Here is a 21,218-nt window from a genome sequence, read left to right as displayed (position 1 = left end):
CTTATGGACAACATTGAACCAATTAATAATCAACATTTTGAATAATTTATCTGGTATTCTGAAGATTTCATTTTAGTTTGGATCTACTGCTGGAGAGTCAGTGTAACCTAACCTTTTGCAGGATAGAACTGTTTTTTCATATTGCTAGAATTATTTTCCTGAATCCTTCTCATTTGGTTAAACTGGAGGTCGCTATCGTAAGTGTAGTAACTCAGGACTTGAAAATCAACTACCTCACATGCTCACTTATACATGGGAGCTAAGCTACGGGTACATAAAAGTATAGAATTATATAATGTGTCGACACTGAAGACTCAGAATGGGGAGCGAGGGAGGGAGAGGGATGAAAAATTACCTAGTGGGTACAATGTACACTACCCAGGTGATGGGTACTCTAAAAGTCCAGACTTTACCACTGTATAATTCATCCACATAACCAAGCACCATTTTTACCCCTAAAGCTATTGAATAAAATTAAAACACTTAGTCAAGCTGGATATATAAGAACTAGAAATAAAAACACAACTACATCACAGGATAGATCAACAGGCAGACTTACTAACAGACACACACACACACACATTGCTATGTAGACTAAAGACACAACTAAAAGTGACTGGATAATCTATTAAGCTAGCAGGTCTTATCTACACTTAAATGCATACTCTGCTTTTAAGCAAACTATTCTAATTTTATTGTGGTTGTTGTTTCCTTAAAAATTAGTATAAAAAACACCTATAGTACTCACCTGTGTCAAATTCCTTTTCTCTGGGCTAAGTTTTGCCTTTCTCCCCAAATGATTATTTCCTCAAGTCCTCTGGGATATCAGAGTAACTTCAGCTATTTGAGATTAATATCCCAACATGCTCCAAAAATGCATATTGTAACCAGATTCTTCTGAAGTGTTTCTAGTAACATGGAGGTTACTACTGTGTATGGCCACAAGGGACTTCTTTTATTATATACTTTAAATTCTGGGATACACATGCAGAATATGTAGGTTTGTTACATAGGCATGCACGTGCCATGGTGGTTTGCTGAGCCCATCAACTCCATCATCTACATTAGTTATTTCTCCTAATGCTATCCCCCTCCCCTACCCCCCGACACCTCTATAGCCCCTGGTGTGTAATATTCCCCTACCTGTGTCCACGTGTTCTCATTGTTCAACTCCCACTTATGAGTAAGAACATGTAATGCTTGGTTTTCTGTTTCTGTGTTAGTTTGCTGAGAATGAAGGGACTTTTAATAGAAGCATTAAGTAGGGAAAACATTTATTTTAGGACTATAGACATCTGCTGAAACAGAGGAAGGTCTAACAAAGCGCTGAATAAGATTTTTGCTGTGCAATGCATTTCAAAAGAGGAAGATTTCATAAAGCAACCATCACTTCCTTTGTGGGTCCTGAGGGTCCCAGAGAGACTGCATATGCTGTATTGCCTCCCACTCAGCTGTAGCAGAAAACTTATATGAATAACTCATGGCATTTCAAGCTGCAGTTAAGTGCTCATGTTGAATAACCATGGTTTCCACTTGTTGCCAATTATATGTTAACTTCATTTTCACTCAATTAAACCCAAGCACTAAGTTCTTTGATCAAGTTGAATGGGGCGTCAGTGTAAGAGAAGTCCATAAGTTGGAAAATCATAGTCTTTCTTAGCATAAAGACTCTAAAAATTGTTTAAAATTAGTGGTTTTGTTTTATTTTCAGAACTTTTTCTAGGGTGTTAGCCTAGTTTCCCTTTTAGACCTTAACTTGAATGTCTCTGCTTAGAAACACTCCTGTCCCTTCTGGGTACATCCACCAATATATCGCTTCCTTAAGAGAGGGAACTGGGCCTGGCTTATTCCCATATTGTATCTGCAGGGCCTAGCAGAGGAGCTAGGATGTAGTAGTCACACAAGTATTTCTAAAATGAGTTAATTGGTAGAAGATACACATGCACATATTATAAACAAGGATAGACCTAAAACCTCAGGATCAGGGAGGCCTAAGAATCTGTAATTCCCATATAACAAAGAGCTACTTTATATTCCTCTGCAATCTATAAAACACTGGTAGGGAATGAGAAGAGACAAGGAAGGGACTGCAAATGTCACCCAAAGATTAGGACTTGAGAATGAAGACAACCCATCTATGAAGAAAAACATCAAAAGCTTTACGTCCATTATGTCATTGACTGTGTTTTTGAGGTTCTTTTACTTAATGCTATTTCCAGTAAATCCGAATTGTAACACATGAAACATCAGGAAAATATATGAAAATGCTAATCTTCTCCCCACACACCCTCTCTCATGTTTTGAAATAACCAGTGATAACAATCTAGTATGTGTCCCTCTATATTCTCTCCCTACTCACACAAGTATTTGCATTTTCATTTGTCACTTTATCAAATTTTTTTTGCTTTTTAACTAAAATAGAATCATAATCCCCTCTGCTATTGCTCAACACCTTTTCTCTAGCAGTATTTCATGCATATTTCTGGTCACATCAAATCTATTTTTTTAAATTTACTTACGTATATACCCAGATAATAGAAAGTTGGAAAATGCCAAAATTTGTTTGAAAGTTTTAGCACTTAAGGTTTTCATTTTAACCAAGTATATGGTCAATTTTTAATATTCCATGTGTTTAGAAAAAAGTGTATATTCTCAAGGACTGTCAAGTTCTACATATAGAAAATATATATATAAAATGTTAGGTTTTGTATTACAGTTGACCCTTTAACAACATGGGTTTGAACTACACAGGTCACTTATATCCGGATTCTTTTATTCAAACACAGAAGGAAAATACAGTATTCACAGGAAGTGAAATTCATTTTTACAGAGAGCCAATTCTTTATATGCACAGGTTTTAAAGGACCAATTGTGGGACTTGAATGTGTGTGGATTTTGGTAAATGTGGTGGTCCTGGAATCAATACTCTGTATATACCCAGAGATGACTACATTCAATTTCTCAGCCTTTTTGTTTACTATATTTGATTCCCAAAGAAGTATAGCAAAATCTCCCACACTGTATTTCATCAGATTTTTCACACACAACTAACAGCTCGTATTTTATATATTCGGCTGCTATACTGTCAGGTACTTACAGTGCATGACCATCAGGTCTTCTAAACATGACTTGTTAATATTACCCTGTTAATATGTTTACCACTAAATTTCAGTTTGTTGGATGTTAATATTTTCACTCACATTTTGTTTGTGCTTTTCTGGGATTTTTCTGTCTATGTCTTAATTTTTGCTTCAAGATTCAAGATAAAATTTACATATAATAAAGCTCACCATTCTTAAAGTGTATACTAATTTTGACAAACAGAACCATCACCACAACCAAGATATGGAACATTTCCTTCACCGAAAGTATTTCCTCATGTCCGTTTACATTTGGTCCTCTCCCCTGATCCTCAGATTCTGACAGCCACTAATGTGTTGTCTGTCATATAAAATGGAATCATACAGTACATTGCTTTTATGTCTTTTTCACTTAGCAAAATGCTTCTGATATTCATCTATGTTGTTGCATGAATCAATGTTCTTTCTTATTGTTGAATGATATATTCCATTGTATGGATATGTAATAATTTGTTGATCACTCAGTGATGACAATTTGTGTTGTTTCCAGTTTGGGGCTATCACAAATAAAGCTACTATTAACAATTATGTACAAGTATTTGCGTGGACACACTTTCTCTTGGGTAAGCACATAGGAATGGATCAGGGATTGAGAATAAAGCTACTAAGAATATTTTCATATAAGTTTTGTCTGCACATATGTTGTAAATTCCTTTGGAAGTGAAACTGCTGAACTGTTTAGTTAAAATTATGTTTAACTTCATAAGAAACTACCAAAGTTTCTCTAAGTAGCTGTACCATCTTGCACTCCCACCAATAATCTGTGAGAATTGCAGTTGTTCTACCTCCTTGCTAGCACAAGATGTTGTCACTCTTAAATTTTAGCTCTTTCATCAGTGGGCCCATCAGAGGGTGGATTTCCTAGAGGACACATCTTGCTTGCTCAGATAATCTTTGAGAACAAGTCTGGTTTTATTACAACTTCTCCCATATCAACCAATGAACCAAACTTGAGATACAGCATAGTCCATGGTATAGTGCCAGAAGGCCCATTATCATCACATGCACCATCAGCTGTCTCTCATCTAGGGTATTCTGCCTTGGGACCTAGAGCCCAATTATAGGAATAAGTGTGTTCAGTGCTACCTCTATATGCGCCTTCTGTACCTACTGCCTATGCATAAAAGCCCAAAACAAGCGTCTTTCCTCTTATTTAGTGCCTGCTGTTTTGTTCAAATAAGTAGAAGGTTGTCAGTGGGCTAGGGAGAATGTGAGAAGTCATTCTTTCATTTCTCTTGCCAATCAAAAACCCATTCTGTAATACAAAATTAATAGAAAAACAGTGGTGAGATTAACTACAGAGCACTCAGAAAACACTGCTTTGCTGTAGGGACTTATTTAGCTGTCCTAAAATGAGGAGCTTTGTAATGTATTAAGGTCTTCATACATATCTGAAACACTTTTTTTAAAAAAATTGCTTTGTCAAATGTTTCGGTAGCATAATCAAGTCAGATGGATTTCTAATATAGGACTAGACAGATTCCTTAATATGCTCATTTTAAGTATATAGAAAGCAGTTTTAGTATGTAGTCTTTTGTGACAATGGCACATTTTCCCCCCAGAATACCTATTAACATCTCATTTGGGATACAAATAATTCATCCATCGACTCTGAAATGCTGCTCTGGAGACTCCTGTTCATTAATATCCAACTTAAAATGTGTTATCTGGAACTGAACACAATCCTCTAGATGTTTTCTTGCTATCTCATAGTACAGCAGGGACTATTACCTCTCCCATTTTATGTATCATGGTTTTATTAATGCAACCTAAAATAGAATGAAACTATTTGGTGATGATATCACCCTCTTGGCTTACTTTTAGCTTTTTCATCAACTAAAATCTCCCAGACCTTTTTCTCACAACTATTGAGCAACCAATCTATAATTCTATTATAGCATTTAATTGTTAAAACAAATGCAAGAATTTCTATATGTCTCTATTAATTACCATCTTATATGCTTCCCTATTAGTTTCTGATAGCATTCTCTGACAGGTTTCTAAAATAGGTAGAAGTCCCTCTGCATGGTTTGCCTGAAAGTTTAAGCAGTGAGGAGAAAACAAGCAGCAGTGGCATTCCCCTATACCATCACCCAACCTTACTCAAGGAGTTCACCACAAACACCCCACTTGGCCTCTTATTCCTATTCAGGGCCTTTACCATTAGAAATGCTGCCAGAGCCCACCTGTGTTCCCGAACTTCCAAATGTGTAGGAAAAATGGTGCCTCATCACGAATATTGAGCTGGAAGAGGAATAAGAATCTTAGAAGGAACTCGTCTTCAACTCTAAGTCCCACTCTACTTTTTTATTTCAATCATAATTGCTTGGGATCTCTGGTGTGATTGTCTCTGACTATCCTGCCTTTGAGGTAGAAGAGGCATAATTGGCTCCGAGTGTCAAATAGTATTCCTAAAACATGTGTGCCAAGTACTGCCATTTCCATTTATCCCTGAAGGAAGCTTGAGCATCCAGAAAGTGACTCAGAGGTCACACTGTGTTCCAGAGGCAGAGGTAGGATTTGAGTTATATCCAAAAGTCAGCTCAAAATTGGCTGAATTCCACTCATAGTTCTGTGAGTGTTCTGCCTCAAGAACACAGTAAAAAACTGAAATGACACCCAGATGTTGAAATAAGACAGAAGTGCCCAATTCTTCTCAAAGATCACTCTTTGTAATCATATTTTAGACATAGAAAATGTATAAAGACTATCATAACCCCTGTTATGATAGGGTCATAAAACACGGTCAACCTACGTGAAATCCCCCATGTGTTCCTCGTTAATTCATGACCCTCTTCTCTCCACCTCTATCATTAGAGGCAACTGTTCTCAGAATTGGATGTTCATTATATTGAAAAATATAAAGAAATACATAGTAATATGTATGGATCTCTAGGAAAGAAGATTTTTGTGTGTACATTTAAGAAGCACAAGTGCAGTTTTGTTACATGAATATATTGTATAGTGGTGTAGTCTGGGTTTTTAATGTAAATGTCATCGGAATAATTACATAATTTCTCATCCTCCACCCACCTGCCCAAGTCTCCAATGTATATTGTTCCACAGGGAACACTTATACACCATTGGTAGGAATGTAAATTAGTACCACCTCTAAGGAAAACATGACGGAGATTTCTTAAAGAACCAAACTAGAATTCCCCTTCAATCCAGCAATCCCACTACTGGGTAGTAAGACAAGAAATTATTACATCAAAAAGATACTTGCACTCATATGTTTATTGCAGCACTATTCACAATAGCAAAGATATGTGTGAAAGGCAAATACAAACCTGGCACCACAATTCACTATGCCAAAGGGAAAAAAATTAAGCTGAAAACTGAATCATGCAAGAAGTTGCCTTTCCTATTCTTCCTAAGCAGATAGCTACAAATGGAAGGTTTAAAATCTCCCTAGAAGCTACTCTATGTTCACCTTCTCTTATGAAAAGTGCCAATTTACTGAGCACGAGCCGAAAACATGATTGACTATTCCCCTAACTGCTCATTTTCTCTTGCAATGTATTAATTTGGTAATATGACTATATCCTCCCTGTTTTCCCTGCAGCCTGCTTTTCCCTTTTAAATGTTGAAGCCCTCAAAAGCATCTTTGAATACAGGCACAGACTTGTCTCCCAGGTGCATCCTTAACCTTGGCAAAATTAACTTCTAAATTGATTGAGATCTGTCTCAGACACTTTTTGATTTACATATGGAATCAACCTAATTTTTCATCAATGGATAGCTGGACAAAGAAAATGTTTTACACACACACACACACACACACATACACACACACACACTTGAATATCATTGGGCCGTAAAAAAATGAAATGTTTTATGCAGCAACATAGATGGAACTGGAAGGCATTTTCTTAAGTGAAACAACTCCATCAAACGCCTCATGTTCCCACTTACAAGTGGGAGCTACATGATATATACAAATATATTATTTAACATGTTTTTAAATTCTGTATTTATGATATGATGCCATATATATTCTCCTGCAACTTCATTTCTTTGGTCAACTTAAAATTTACAAGCTTTATTCACTGCTCGATAGTATTCTATTTTACAGGTATACCATAATTTAGTTATCCATTATCTCCCTTATGGACAATTAGATTGTTTCCAACTTTTGTCATCACAAACATAGCTTCTATAAATACTACTCTACATATCTCCTGTACCCCTGAGTGAGAGTTTCTCTAGGGTATATATCTAGAAATGGAATATACAGTCTCATCAGAGGGTAGGCACAGCTTCAACTTTTCTATGATTTCCAGATTGTACCCCATAAGAATTATGCCCATTTATATTTGCACCAGGATTGCAGAAGAGTTCCTATTGTTCTCCAATCTTACTAACATTTGTCATTCTGGTCGCTGTTAAATTGTATGCATGTGTAGCTTTATTTTGTATTTTTCTGATCAAAGATGTTGAAGCAAAATTTGAATGGAGGAAGTTAAAATAAAGACTATTCAAGCTTATTCCAATAGTGGAGACCAAAATGCAATCTGAACTCAACTCCACTGGAAGAAAAGGCAAGATGATTTTTAAATCTGAGATGAGCTAGTGGAAAAGGGAACATTAAGAAGGAGGTCTATCAGTGGGCTGTGTCAGGAAATGGAGTTATTTGCGAGTTTGCAAACGTTTTTCTCTGTGACTAAGTCACCTGTGTTTGCTAATTGGTGCCCACTAAATTCAGGTGCCTACTCTTCCACAAAGAAGGGAGATAAGGGTGTTATCTTCCTTGATGATTACATTTCAAAGGGATAGCTCTCAGGTCCTTGGGAAAGAAATTCTTAGACTGTAAAACTCGTGGGAGGCTTTTTAAAAGATTTGTATCTCAAAGGGACATAGGAAATAATTATAATTAGAAGTTTTCCAAGGTAAATGCTCTAAGAAAAGGGAAGTCAGGGGCTTAGAATCAGGAAGAAGCCTGCCTAAAGTTTAGTCAGGCTGAGGGGAATGTTAAGACCATCTTGGTCAGAGGCTATTGGCCATTTGGTTGTCCATTTCTGATCATTGCTTGTTGATATCTTTTGCCCATTTTAATACTGAGTTGTTAGTCTCAATAATAAGAGTCCTTTAATAAACTCTGGATACTATTTTTTCATCAGTTATATGCATTACATATCTCTCAGTTTGTGGCTTACCTTTAAATTTTTATTATGTACCTTAGATTAAAAGCAGTGGTTAATTTGAACGTACCTGAAGTTATCCAATATTTTCCCCTCTAAATTATACTTTGTGTTAAGACACTCTTCTGTAAGTCATAAAGCTAAACTCCTATTATATTCTAAATTCTGTTTTTCCAATTTAGATCTTCAATTGATTCTTATGTCCTCTGCGTATGCCTTTGAAAACCATTTGTTATTTATCAAGTTTCCATACATGTGCAGGTATATTCATTGATTTAATTTCATTGATCTACTTGTATGTACTTACACCAATACCACAATGTCTCATAAAACTAAAATAAAATCCTGACATTTAGAAGGCCAAGTCTCTCAACTTTTTTCCCCAAATTTTCTTGCCTTCAACTATTTTTTAGCTTAACACTTTGCCATTGGGTTCTAAATAACCCAAGGAAGTAGTGACATTTATTTTACCGTCTAGGAGAGTATGATCCATTAGAAACTATTTTCTTTAACAGAGAACAGTGTACTGTGTTTGTACAAGTGGAAATGGAAATAGTTCATTAAAAGGAAAAAAATACTGAGACTCCCAATAGACCATCTCACCAGCATTACCACCTTGATAAGTCTGCCCTGCAGAATTAATGTTCATCCTCTTCTATTCTTCAGCAACAGATGATTTTTCTTTCTCTTCATTCCTATGTACAATTCTGAAAAGATTTTCTCAACAAACACAAAACTTGATTCAATACAGATAATGTGCAACTCAGCAACTAAGGAAAAGATTAAGGCTGGTGTTGTATTCCAGGTCATGCCTGCTTCCTTGAAAATATACTTTCTCAATCTCAAAGAAAGAGAATCTTAATTCATACATTTTTAAACACTAACCCTCCCAGTGGCTAGTTTATTGCTAAGCTGTATGGATTATTTCCTTTTCCTTCAAACTTAATAACATTCTACTGCTACCAATTGGCTGTTACCAACTTTAAATAAATAAGTAATTTCCACATTCTTTACAGCATCAGCTTCTAAAAGTTTCATCTCTTGGCATACAGAAGTCTGGAAGCAGAAACTGTAATGAATACATAATAATTATTCAAAACCTTCTCCATTCCTCCTCCATAAACAGGCAAATTCAGTTGCCATTTAGCAATAACTTTCTTTAAATGACCACAGGATCTCAGTATAAACACCAGGTTGCTAGCAGTGTGTTTTGACAGCCCTTTGGCTTTTATACATTACTATCCCTTCCCCTGCCTTGGGTTCTACTTCCTCAAACACATTAGTGCTTTTTAACATAAAAACCACAGAAGCCACGGATTCTACTTTTCAAGTGGTATGTACAAGCATGAGCTCAGATGAGGTGCTCCAAATGCCATTTTCACCGTGGTACAAATGCAAGGCCATAGTTAACTCCATTTTTTATTCTGCTTATTTTTTCCTCCCTCACCAAGGAACAGACAGGACAACAAAAAGCTCCCTGCAAGGCAGAGATGATGAAATGGACTTCAGCTAGCCGAGAAAGCAATTTTCCACTACAGAATTTTAAATGGATAGGGTTCCTTCAACTCTCAGAGCTGGGTCCCTTAACACCTGGAATCCCTCTGAGCTACCCCTAAGCCAGCCTCTGGATGTTTCGTTATCAAACTCAAACCCTCAGATTACATCACCGCTGAAGTTCTACTTTCTAAGTGCTTAAGTAAAACATTACCAAGAGTACTTTTTTAAAAAAATTAAAATGGGATACTCTTTGTGACCCCTCAATCCCACTTCCAGGAATGTATGCTAAGGAAATAACAGCACTGGGGTTAAGAGCAGGGACTTTTGAACTAAACTGCTTGAGTTCAATCTTAACTTTGCCATTTACAAACCGTCTTGAAGTCATTTAACCTCCCTATCCCTCAATTTCTTCATCTGAAAAATGGGCATAACAATACATAATGTCCTCGACTTACTGTAGGAATAAAGCAGTTAATACAGATCAAGTATATAGACCAGTACTTTCCATTTTATATATAAATCTCTAAGAGTCTGCTTTGTTTTTGTTTTTGTTCTTTTTGAGATGGAATCTCGCTCTGGCACCCAGACTGGAGTGCAGGGGTGTAAACACGGCTCACTGCAACCTCCACCTTCCGGGTTCAAGTGATTCTCTTGCCTCAGCCTCCCGAGTAGCTGGGACTACAGGTGCCCGCCACCACACCCAGTTAACTTTTGTATTTTTAGTAGAGACGGGGTTTCATTCTATTGGCCAGGCTGATCTTGAACTCCTGACCTTGTAATCCTCCCACCTTGGCCTCCCAAAATGCTAGCATTACAGGCGTGAGTCACCACGCCTGAACAGTGTTTATAAAGATAATAATAAAGATAAGAATGCTATATAAGAAAAAGTATTTTTTAAAAACCCTCAATGTTCACTGACCATTTAAATAAATAATGGACTGTTAAACAACCACTAAAACAATGACACATAGCAGTATTACTTAAGAAAGGCTGGCAGTGGCCGGGTGCAGTGGCTCACGGCTGTAATCTGAAGGCAGGCGGATTTTGGGAGGCTGAGATAGGTGGATCACTTGAGGTCAGGAGTTCGAAACCAGCCTGGCCAACATGGTGAAACCCCGTCTCTACTAAAAATACAAAACAATTAGCCGGGCATGGTGGCACGTGCCTGTAATCTCAGCTGCTTGGGAGGCGGAGGCAGAACTGCTTGAACCTGGGAGGCAGAGCTTGCAGTGAGCCATGATTGCACCACGTACTCCAGCCTGGGCAACACAGCAAGACTCTGTTAAAAAAAAAAAAAAGAAAGAAAAAAGAGGAGAGAGAGAGAGAGGACAGAGAGGAGGGAGAGACAAAGGCTGGCAGTATAGTATTTATCCCTACGCTAAAAAGGATGACATTTTCTTTAATAAATAAATAAACGAAGCATACAGATCAACTGGGAAAGATTAGGCCTCTAGTGTGAATAGTGGCACTATACAGTCTAATTGGACTAGGAGTGGAAGAAATTCAGAAATTTAGTAACTCAAAGTTATCTGCCATGCACATTTTCTAACAAAATTACTTGAAGGCATATTCCAGAAAAAAATAATTTTAGAATAAAAGAAGACACGGGATACAAGAATCTGTATACACAGCCAAGGGGAGGGAGAGGGCCAGAAACATCTTAAATTGCAGGAAAAACTGAACTGCAGACCTGGAGATCTAGACCCAGTTGGCCTAGAGTAAGTCAGGTCAGTGTCAGAGACCTCTAAGAAAGCAGCTTCAGAAGGGGCAGAGCAAGATGGCTGAGTAGAAGCCTCCACTGATCAACCTTTCCACAGGAACACCAAATTCAACAACTATCTACAAAAAGAAGCACCTAAGAATGAAAAAAAAAAAAAATCAACTGACCAACCAGTGACTGGTTTTAACTGCATATCACTGAAAGAGGCACGAAAACTGCAGGAAAGTAAGTCTTGAACTACCAACACCATCCTTCCTCGATCCACCAGCAGTGAAGGGTATAGAGAACTTGTACACTTTGGGGAGGGAGAGCACAGCAACGATGGGACTTCACATTGGACCTCAGTGCTGCCCTGCTACAGCAGAGAGCAAACCTGGGCAGAACTCAGCTGACACCCACAGAGGGAGCTTCTAGACCAGTCCTAGCCAGAGGGGAATTGTTGATCCCAACAGTTGAAATCTGAGTTCCAGAAACCCTTGCTACCATGGACTAAGTGCTCTAAACTTGAAAGACAACCTACGCCACAAAGACTGCAACTGCCAGGCAAGTCCTGGTGCTGTACTGGGCTCACAACCAGTGGATTTGGGTGGCCAGTGACCCAGAGAGACACTAGCCAGGTCAGGCAAGGGAGCGCTTGCACCAGCCCTCCCCAAACCCCAGACAGCACAGCTTGCAGCTCCAAAAGAGACTCCTTCCTTCCACTTAAGGAGAGGAGAGGGAAAAGTAAAGAGAACTGTCTTGCAACTTGGATACCAGCTCAGCCACAGTAGGGCAGGGCACCAGGCAGAGTTGTGAGGCACCTATTTAAGGCCCTAACTCCCAGATGACATTTCTAGACACACCCAGGGCTAGCAAGGAACCTACTTCCTTGAATGAAAGGACCAAGTACTGGCAGGATTCATCACCTGCTGACTGTAGAACCCTTGGTCCTGGAATAATCAGCAATGGTAGCCAGGTAGTACATGCCATGGACCTTGGGTGAGACTCTGAGACTTGCTGGATTCAAGTGAGACCCAGCATACTCCCAGCTTTGTGGCTGTGATGAGCGGCTCCTTCTGCTTGAGAAAAGCAGAAGCAAGAGTAAAGGGGCCTTTGTCTTGCAGCTTAGATATCACCTAGGTCACAATGGGGTAGAACACAAAGCAGGTGATTAGGAATGCCAATTCCAGGTGTTGGCTCTTACAGAGTATTTCTGGACCATCCTTGAGTCAAGAGGGGAGCTTACTAGCCTGAAGGGTGGGTCCTAGCCTGGCAGCGTTCACCATAAACTGACTTAAGAGCCCTTGGGCCTTGAGTGAACAACAGTGGTAGCCTAGTAGTACTCCCCACAGGCCTGGAGCAGTGGTGGTCACAGGGAGAGACTCCTCTGCTTACGGGAAAGAGAAGAAAGAATGGGAAGGACTTTGTCTTGTATCTTAGGCACCAGTTCAGCCACAGTCAAATAAAACACCAGGTAGTTATCTAAGGTTTCTGACTCTAGGCCCTGGCTCCTGGACAGCATCTCTGAATCCATTCAGGACTGAGGGGATATTGCCACCCTGAAGGAAGGACATAAGGCTGGCTGGTTTTGCTACCTGCTGATTATAGAGTACTGGGGCCCTGAGTGAACATAGATGGTAGCCAGATAGTGTTTGGGGCATGGGGCATGACCTACTACTGTGCTGGCTTCAGGTCTCAACCAGTGCAATCCCAGTGGTGGTGGCCACAGGGGTGCTTGTGTTACCACTCTCCCAGCTCCAAGCAACCCAGCACAGAGAAAGAGGCTCCATTTGTTTGGGAGAATGTAAGGGAAGAACAAGAGTCTCTACCTGGTAACCCAAATGATTCTTCCAGATCTTGTTCAAGACCACCAATATGGTACCTCTATGAGTCTCCACAAGCCACAGTATTACTGGGCTTGAGGTGCCCCCTAAGGCAAATATGGCCTCAGTGACCAAAAACACACATCATAACACCCAAGTCCCATCAAATATCTTGAAAGCCTTTCCAAGAAGGATGGGTACACATAAGCCCAGACTGTGAAGACTAATATAAATACTTAAACTTCAATGCCTAGAGACAGACATCTATTAGCATCAATACCACCCAGGAAAACATGACCTCATCAAATGAACTAAACAAGGCACCAGGAGACCAATCCTGAAGAGAAAGATATATGTGATCTTTCAGATACAGAATTCTGTGAACACAGAATTAGCTGAACACAGAAATAGCTGTGTTGAGGAAACTCAAAGAAATTCAAGATAACAGAAGGAATTCAAAATCTCAAATTTAACAAAAAGATAGAATTAATTAGAAATACTAGAGCTCAAAAATGCAATTAACAGGCTGAAGAATTCAGTCTCTTAAGAGCAAAATTGAACAAGCAGAAAAAAGAACTAGTGAGATTGAAGACAAACTATTTGAAAACACAGTCATAGGAAACAAAAGAAAAGAGAATAAAAAAACAATGAAGCATGCCTACCTAGATCTAGGTAGAAATAGTCTCAGAAAGGCAAATCTAAGTCACTGGCCTCACAAGAGAGGTAGAGAGAAAGAAAGGGGTAGGAAGTTTATTCCAAGAAATAGTAACAGAGAACTTCCCAAACATGGATAAAGATATTAATATTCAAGGAAAAGAAGGTTATAGAACAACCAAGCAGACTTAACGCAAAGAAGGTTACCTCAAGGCATTTAGCAGAGAAACTCCCAAAGATCAAAGATAAAGAAAGGATTCTAGGCCGGGCGCGGTGGCTCAAGCCTGTAATCCCAGCACTTTGGGAGGCCGAGATGGGCGGATCACGAGGTCAGGAGATCGAGACCATCCTGGCTAACACGGTGAAACCCTGTCTCTACTAAAAAAATACAAAAAAAGCTAGCCGGTTTCCAGCTGCATCCATGTCCCTACAAAGGACGCAAACTCATCCTTTTTTATGGCTGCATAGTATTCCATGGTGTATATGTGCCACATTTTCTTAATCCAGTCTGTCACAGATGGACATTTGGGTTGATTCCAAGTCTTTGCTATTGTGAATAGTGTCGCAATAAACATACGTGTGCATGTGTCTTTGTAGTAGAATAATTTATAATCCTTTGGGTATATACCCAGTAGTGGGATGGCTGGGTCATATGGTACATCTAGTTCTAGATCCTTGAGGAATCGCCATACTGTTTTCCATAATGGTTGAACTAGTTTACAATCCCACCAACAGTGTAAAAGTGTTCCTGGGGCCTATCATGGGGAGGGGGGAGGAGGGAGGGATTGCATTGGGGAGTTATACATGATATAAATGATGAATTGATGGGTGCTGACGAGTTGATGGGTGCAGCACACCAACATGGCATAAGTATACATAGGTAACAAACCTGCACGTTATGCACATGTACCCTAGAACTTAAAGTATAATTTTAAAAAATTAAATTAAATTAAATTAAATTAATTTAATTAAATTGAAGAAAAAAAAAAAAAGCTAGCCGGGCGAGGTGGCTGGCGCCTCTAGTCCCAGCTACTTGGGAGGCTGAGGCAGGAGAATGGCGTGAACCCGGGAGGCGGAGCTTGCAGTGAGCTGAGATCCGGCCACTGCACTCCAGCCCGGGCGACAGAGCGAGACTCCGTCTCAAAAAAAAAAAAAAGGATTCTAAAAGCAGCAAGAAAAAAGAAACAAATAACATACAATGGCACTCAAATACATTTAGCAGCAGACTCTTCAGTGGAAACCTTATAGGCCTAGAGACAGAGGCATGACCTAGGTAAAGCACTGGAGGAAAACAAAAAACTTGAATAGCTTATCTGGTAAAAATGTCTTCCAAACATAAAGGAGAAATAAAGACCCTCTCAGAATAAATAAAAGCTGAGGGATTCCATCAATACCAGACCTATCCTACAAGAAACGCAAAAACAAATTCTTCAGTCTGAAAGAAAAGGATATGAATGAACAGTAAGAATTCATCTAAAGGCACAAAACTTGCTGGTAACAGCAAGTACATAGGGAAAACTCGGAATATTATAACACTGTAATTATGACACATAAACTACTCATATCTTAAGTGGAATGATTAAATGAGGAACGGACCGAAAATAATAATTACACCTTCTCAAGACAGAGAGGGTACAATAAGAAACAAATGGGAACTACAAAAAGTTAAATAGCGGAGGAATGAAGTAAAGTGTACAGTTGTTAGTTTTCTCTTTGTTTCTGCAGTCAGTATTAAGTTGTCATCAGTTTAAAATAATGGGTTATAAGATATTATTTGCAAGCCTTATGGTAACCTCAAATCAAAGAACATACAACAGAAACACAAAAAATAAAAAGCAAGAAATTAAATCATATCACCAGAGAAAATCACCTTCACTAAAAGGAACCTGGGAAGGAAGAAAAGAAGGGAGAGAGAACCACAGAGCAACCAGAAAACAAATAAGAAAATGGCAGGAGTAAGTACTTACCTTAATAATAACATTGAATGTAAATGAACTACACTCTCCAATCAAAAGACACAGTCTTGAATATGGATAAAAATATAAAATCCAATGATCTGTTGCCTAAAACACACTTCACCTACAAAGACACACAAAGACTGAAAACAAAGGGATGGAAAAAGATATTACATGCCCATGGAGACCATCAAAGAGCAAGAGTACATATACTTATATAAGACGAAATAGATTTTAAAACAAAAGCTATAAAAAGGGACAAAGAAGGTCATTATCAGAGGTGACAACGTGCTAGCAGCCCTCCCTCCCTCTCAGCGCCTCCTTGGCCTCAGCGTCTGCTCTGGAGGATCCCTTCAGCCCACCACTGTGGTGTTGGGGCCCCTCTCTGGGGCTGGCTGAGGCCAGAGCCAGCACCCTGTGCTGGCAGGGAGCTGTGGAGGAAGAGGTGCAGGTGGGAGCTGGGGCTATGCGCAGCGCTTGTGGGCGGGCACAGGTTCCAGGTGGGCCCAGGTTCCGCGCAGCCGGCACCTGCTGGAGCCTGGGCTTGATCCCAGGCTGGATCACGTGCTGAACGGACTGCCTTTCCCTCTTCGCGGGATGATGGCAGGTCTGTGTCTCTTTCTTGCTTCCCCTCTTTTAATCAACGTTCTGTGTCTAATCAGGTGGGGACTTGGAGACCTTTTCTGTCTAGCTAAAGGTTTGTTAATGCACCAATCAGCACTCTGTGTCTAGCTAAAGTTTTGTAAATGCACCAATCAGCACTCTGTCAAAACGGACCAATCAACTCTCTGTAAAACTGACCAGTCAGCTCTCTGCAAAATGGACCAATCAGCAGGATGTGGTTGGGGCCAAATAAGGGAATAAAAGTAGGCCACCAGAGTTGCTCAGGTCCTTTTTCATGCTGTGGAGGCTTTGTTCTTTCGCTGTTTGCAATAAATCTTGTTGCTGCTCACTCTTTGGGTCCTTGCCACCTTTATGAGCTGTAACACTCACTGAGAAGGTCTGCGGCTTCACTCCTGAGGCCAGTGAGACCACGAACCCACCAGTGTGACCACGAATCCACCAGAAAGAAGAAACTCTGAACACGTCTGAACAACTGAAGTAACAAAATCTGTACACATCATCTTTAAGAACTTTAACACTCACCGTGAGGGTCCATGGCTTCATTCTTAAAGTCAGTGAGACAAAGAACCCACTGAAATGAACCAATTCCAGACACATTTATATACAAATAAAGGGGTCAATTCAGCAAGAGAATATAAAATACATAAATATATATATATACTCATCACTGGAGCACCCAGATATATGACACAAATATTATTACAGCCTACGAGAGAGTTAGACACAAATACATTAACAGGTGAGGACTTCAACACCCCACTTTTTAGCATTGCAAAGGTTATCTAGGCAGATAATCAACAAAGAAGTATCTGACTTAATCTGCACCATAGAACAAATGGACCTAATTGATATTTACAGAACATTTCATCCAATGGCTTCTGAATATACACTCTTCCCCTCAGCACACAGATCATTCTCAAGGACAGACTATGTGTTAGGTCACAAAATAAGTCTTAAAACATTCAAAAAATAAAATAATATTAAGTATTTTCTCCCATTACAATGGAATAAAACTAGATATCAGCAATAAGAAGAATTTTGGAAATTATACAAGCATGGAAGTTAAATCATGTGCTCCTGAATGATCAGTGGGTCAATGAAGAAATTAAGAAAATTGAAAATGTTCTTGAAACAAATGATAATGGAAATACAATAAATCAAAATCTATGATATACAGCAAAAGCAGTACTGATACATTTATAGCTTTAAGTGCCTACATCAAAAAAGAAAAACTTCAAATAAACTGTCTGCAATGCATCTTAAAGAACTAGAAGAGAAGGAGCCAACCAAACCCGAATTTAGAAAAAAAAAATTATACGAAGGAGTAAGTGAAATTGAAACAAATGAAATTCAAAGGAAACAAGACAAAAGATCAATGCAAAACAAGTTGCTTTTTGGAAAGATAAATGAAATTAACAAAACTTTAACCAGACTAAGAAAAAAGAGAGAACACTCAAAGTCAGAGAAGGTAAAAGAGATACTACAATTGATAGCTCAGAAATTTCAAAGATCATTAAGGGCTGCTAAGAGCAACTATATTCCAATAAATTGGGAAACCTAGAAGAGATTGATAAATTATTAGACACATACAATCTACCAAGATTGAACATCAAAGAAATCCAAAACCTGAACATACCAATAACAAGTGATGAGGTCAGAGTCATAACAAAAGCTCTTTCAGCAAAGAAAAGCCTAGCACCCAAGAACTTCACTACTGAATTCTACTAAGCATTTAAAGAGCTATTACAAAACCTACTCAATCTATTTCCAAAAATAAAAGGGGAGAAAACCAAACTCATTTACAAGGCCAGTATTACTCTGCTACCAAAACCAGACAAAGACACATCAGCAAAAGCAAACTACAGGCCAGTATCGTGATGAACATTAATACAAAATCCCTCAATAAAATATTAGCAAACTGAATTCAACAATACATTAGAAAACATCATTCACATGACCAAGTGGTATTAATCCCTGAGATGCAAGGATGGTTCAACATATGCAAATCAAGAAATGTGATACATTTTGTCAACAGAATGAAGGACAAAAGCTATATGATCATTTCAGTTGATGTTGAAAAAGCATTTAATAAAATTCAACATACCTTCATGATAAAAAAAAAAAACCCTCAAAATAACTCAGTATGCCTCAACAAAGCAAAAGCCATATACAACAGTATCACACTGAATGGAGAAAGATGGAAAAAGCCTTCCCTCTAAGATTTGGAATATGACAAAGATTCCCATTTTCACCACTATGATTCAGTATAGTACTAGAAATCCGAGCTAGTGAAATCAGACAACAGAAAAAAGGGCATTCAAATTGGAAAGAAAGAAGCCAAATTAACCTTGTTTTCAGATGATATGATGTTATATTCAGAAAAACCTAAAGACTGCACCCCTCCCAAAAAAATAGAACTGATAAATTTAGTAAAGTTGCAGGATACAAAATCAACACATGACAATCAACACTTCTGTATGCCAACAGTGAACAGTCTGAAAAATAAAAAAGTAATCCCAATTACAATAGCTACACTTTATTAGTTTTTTTCACCTTCTTGTAAAAAGTACAAATTTTTTTAAATTGTAGGAATTTAATCCAAAGAAATAAATGATCTCTACAATAAAACCTTTATACCTTGATGAAAGAAATTGAAAAGAACACCAAAAGTGAACAGATAATCCATAATCATAGATTCAAGGAATCAATATTGTTAAAATGTCTGTGATACCCAAAGCAATCCACAGATTCAATGCAATACCTATCAAAATTCCCATTGTGTCTGGAATTGGTTCCTTCTGGTGGGTTCTTGGTCTCACTGACTTTAAGAATGTAACTGCAGACCCTCACAGTGAGTGTTACAGTTCTTAAAGATGGTGTGTCCAGAGTTTGTTCCTTCAGATGTTCAGATGTGTCTATAGTTTCTTTCTTCCAGTGGGTTTGTGGTCTTGCCGACTTCAGGAGTGAAGCCACAGACCTTCCGGGTGAGTGTTACAGCTCTTAAAGGTGGCATGTCCAGAGTTGTCTGTTCCTCCCAATGGGTTCGTGGTCTCACTGACTTCAGGAGTGAAGCCACAGACCCTCGCAGTAAGTGTTACAGCTCATAAAGGTAGTGCGGACCCAAAGAGTGAGCAGCAGCAAGATTTATTGTGAAAAGCAAAAGAACAAAGATTCCACAGCGTGGAAGGGGACCCAAAGAGGTTGCCACTGCTGGCTCACGTGGCCAGCTTTTACTCCCTTATTTGGCCCCACCCACATCCTGCTGACTGGTTCATTTTACTGAGCGCTGATTGGTCCATTTTACAGAGCGCTGATTGGTTCATTTTACAAAGTGCTGATTGGTGCATTTACAATCCTTTAGCTAGACACACAGTGCTGATTGGTGTATTTACAATCCTTTAGCTAGACAGAAAAGTTATCCTAGTCCCCACTCAACCCAGGAAGTCCAGCTGGCTTCACCTCTCACTATCACATTCTTCAGATACAGAAAACACAATCCTTTCATTTATATGGAACCACAAAAGACCCAAAGTAGCCAAATCTATCCTGAGCAAAAAGAACAAACTGGAGGAATCACATTACCTGACTTCAAATTATACTACAGAAATATAATGACCAAAACAACCTGTTGCTGGCAGAAAAAGAGACACAGACTAATGGAACAGAATAGAGAACTCGAACAAATCCATAAATTTACAGTGAACTCATTTTTGACAAAGTCACTAAGAACATACATAGGGAAAAGAACGGTCTCTTCAATAAATAGTGCTGGGGAAACTGGATATCGGTATGCAGAAGAATGAAACTAGACCTCTATTTGTCACTATATACAAAAATCAAATTAAAATATGTTAAAGAACTAAATCGAAGACCTCAAACTATCAATCTACTAAAAGAACTTTTGGGCAACTCTCCAGGACATTAGACTGGGCAAGGATTTCTTGAGTAATAGCCCACAACCACAGGCAACCAAAGCAAAAATGGACACACGATATCATATCAAGTTTAAAAAGCTTCTGCACAGCAAAGGCAACAACAAAGTGAAGAGACAACCCACAGAATGGGAGAAAATATTTGCAAACTACCCATCTGACAAGGGAACAATAACCAGAATATATAAGGAGCTCAATCAACTCTTTAAAAAAAATCTAATAATCCAATCAAAAAATGAAGAAAATATCTGAATAGACATCTCTCAAAAGAAGATAGACAAGCAGCGCATAGGTATATTAAATGGTGCTCAACATCACTGATCAGAGAAATGGAAATCAAAAGTACAATGATGTCATCTCACCACCGTTAAAATGACTTTTATCCAAAAGCCAGCCAAAAACGAATGCTGACAAGGACATGGAGGAAAGGGAACCCTCACATACTGTTGATGGGCATGTAAATTAATACTACCACTATAGAGAACAGTTTGCATGTTTCTTGAAAAACCAAAAATAAAGCTACCATATGATCCAGCAATCCCACTGCTGGGTATATACCCAAAAGAAATGAAATCAGTGTAACAAAGACCTATATGCACTCCCATGTTCATTGCAGCAATCTTCACAATTGCCAGGATTTGGAAATAACCTAAGTGTCCAACAATAGATGAGTGGATAAAGAAAATATGGTATAGATACACAATGGAGTATTATTCAGTCACAAAAAAAAAAAATGAGATCCTGTCATTTGCA

This window comes from Trachypithecus francoisi, unplaced genomic scaffold (assembly GCF_009764315.1).
Source record: "Trachypithecus francoisi isolate TF-2019V2 unplaced genomic scaffold, Tfra_2.0 Lachesis_group3, whole genome shotgun sequence".
NCBI classification, from domain to species: domain Eukaryota; kingdom Metazoa; phylum Chordata; class Mammalia; order Primates; family Cercopithecidae; genus Trachypithecus; species Trachypithecus francoisi.
The sequence above is the reverse complement of the archived record's forward strand: the minus strand, read 5'-3'. Positions refer to the sequence as shown.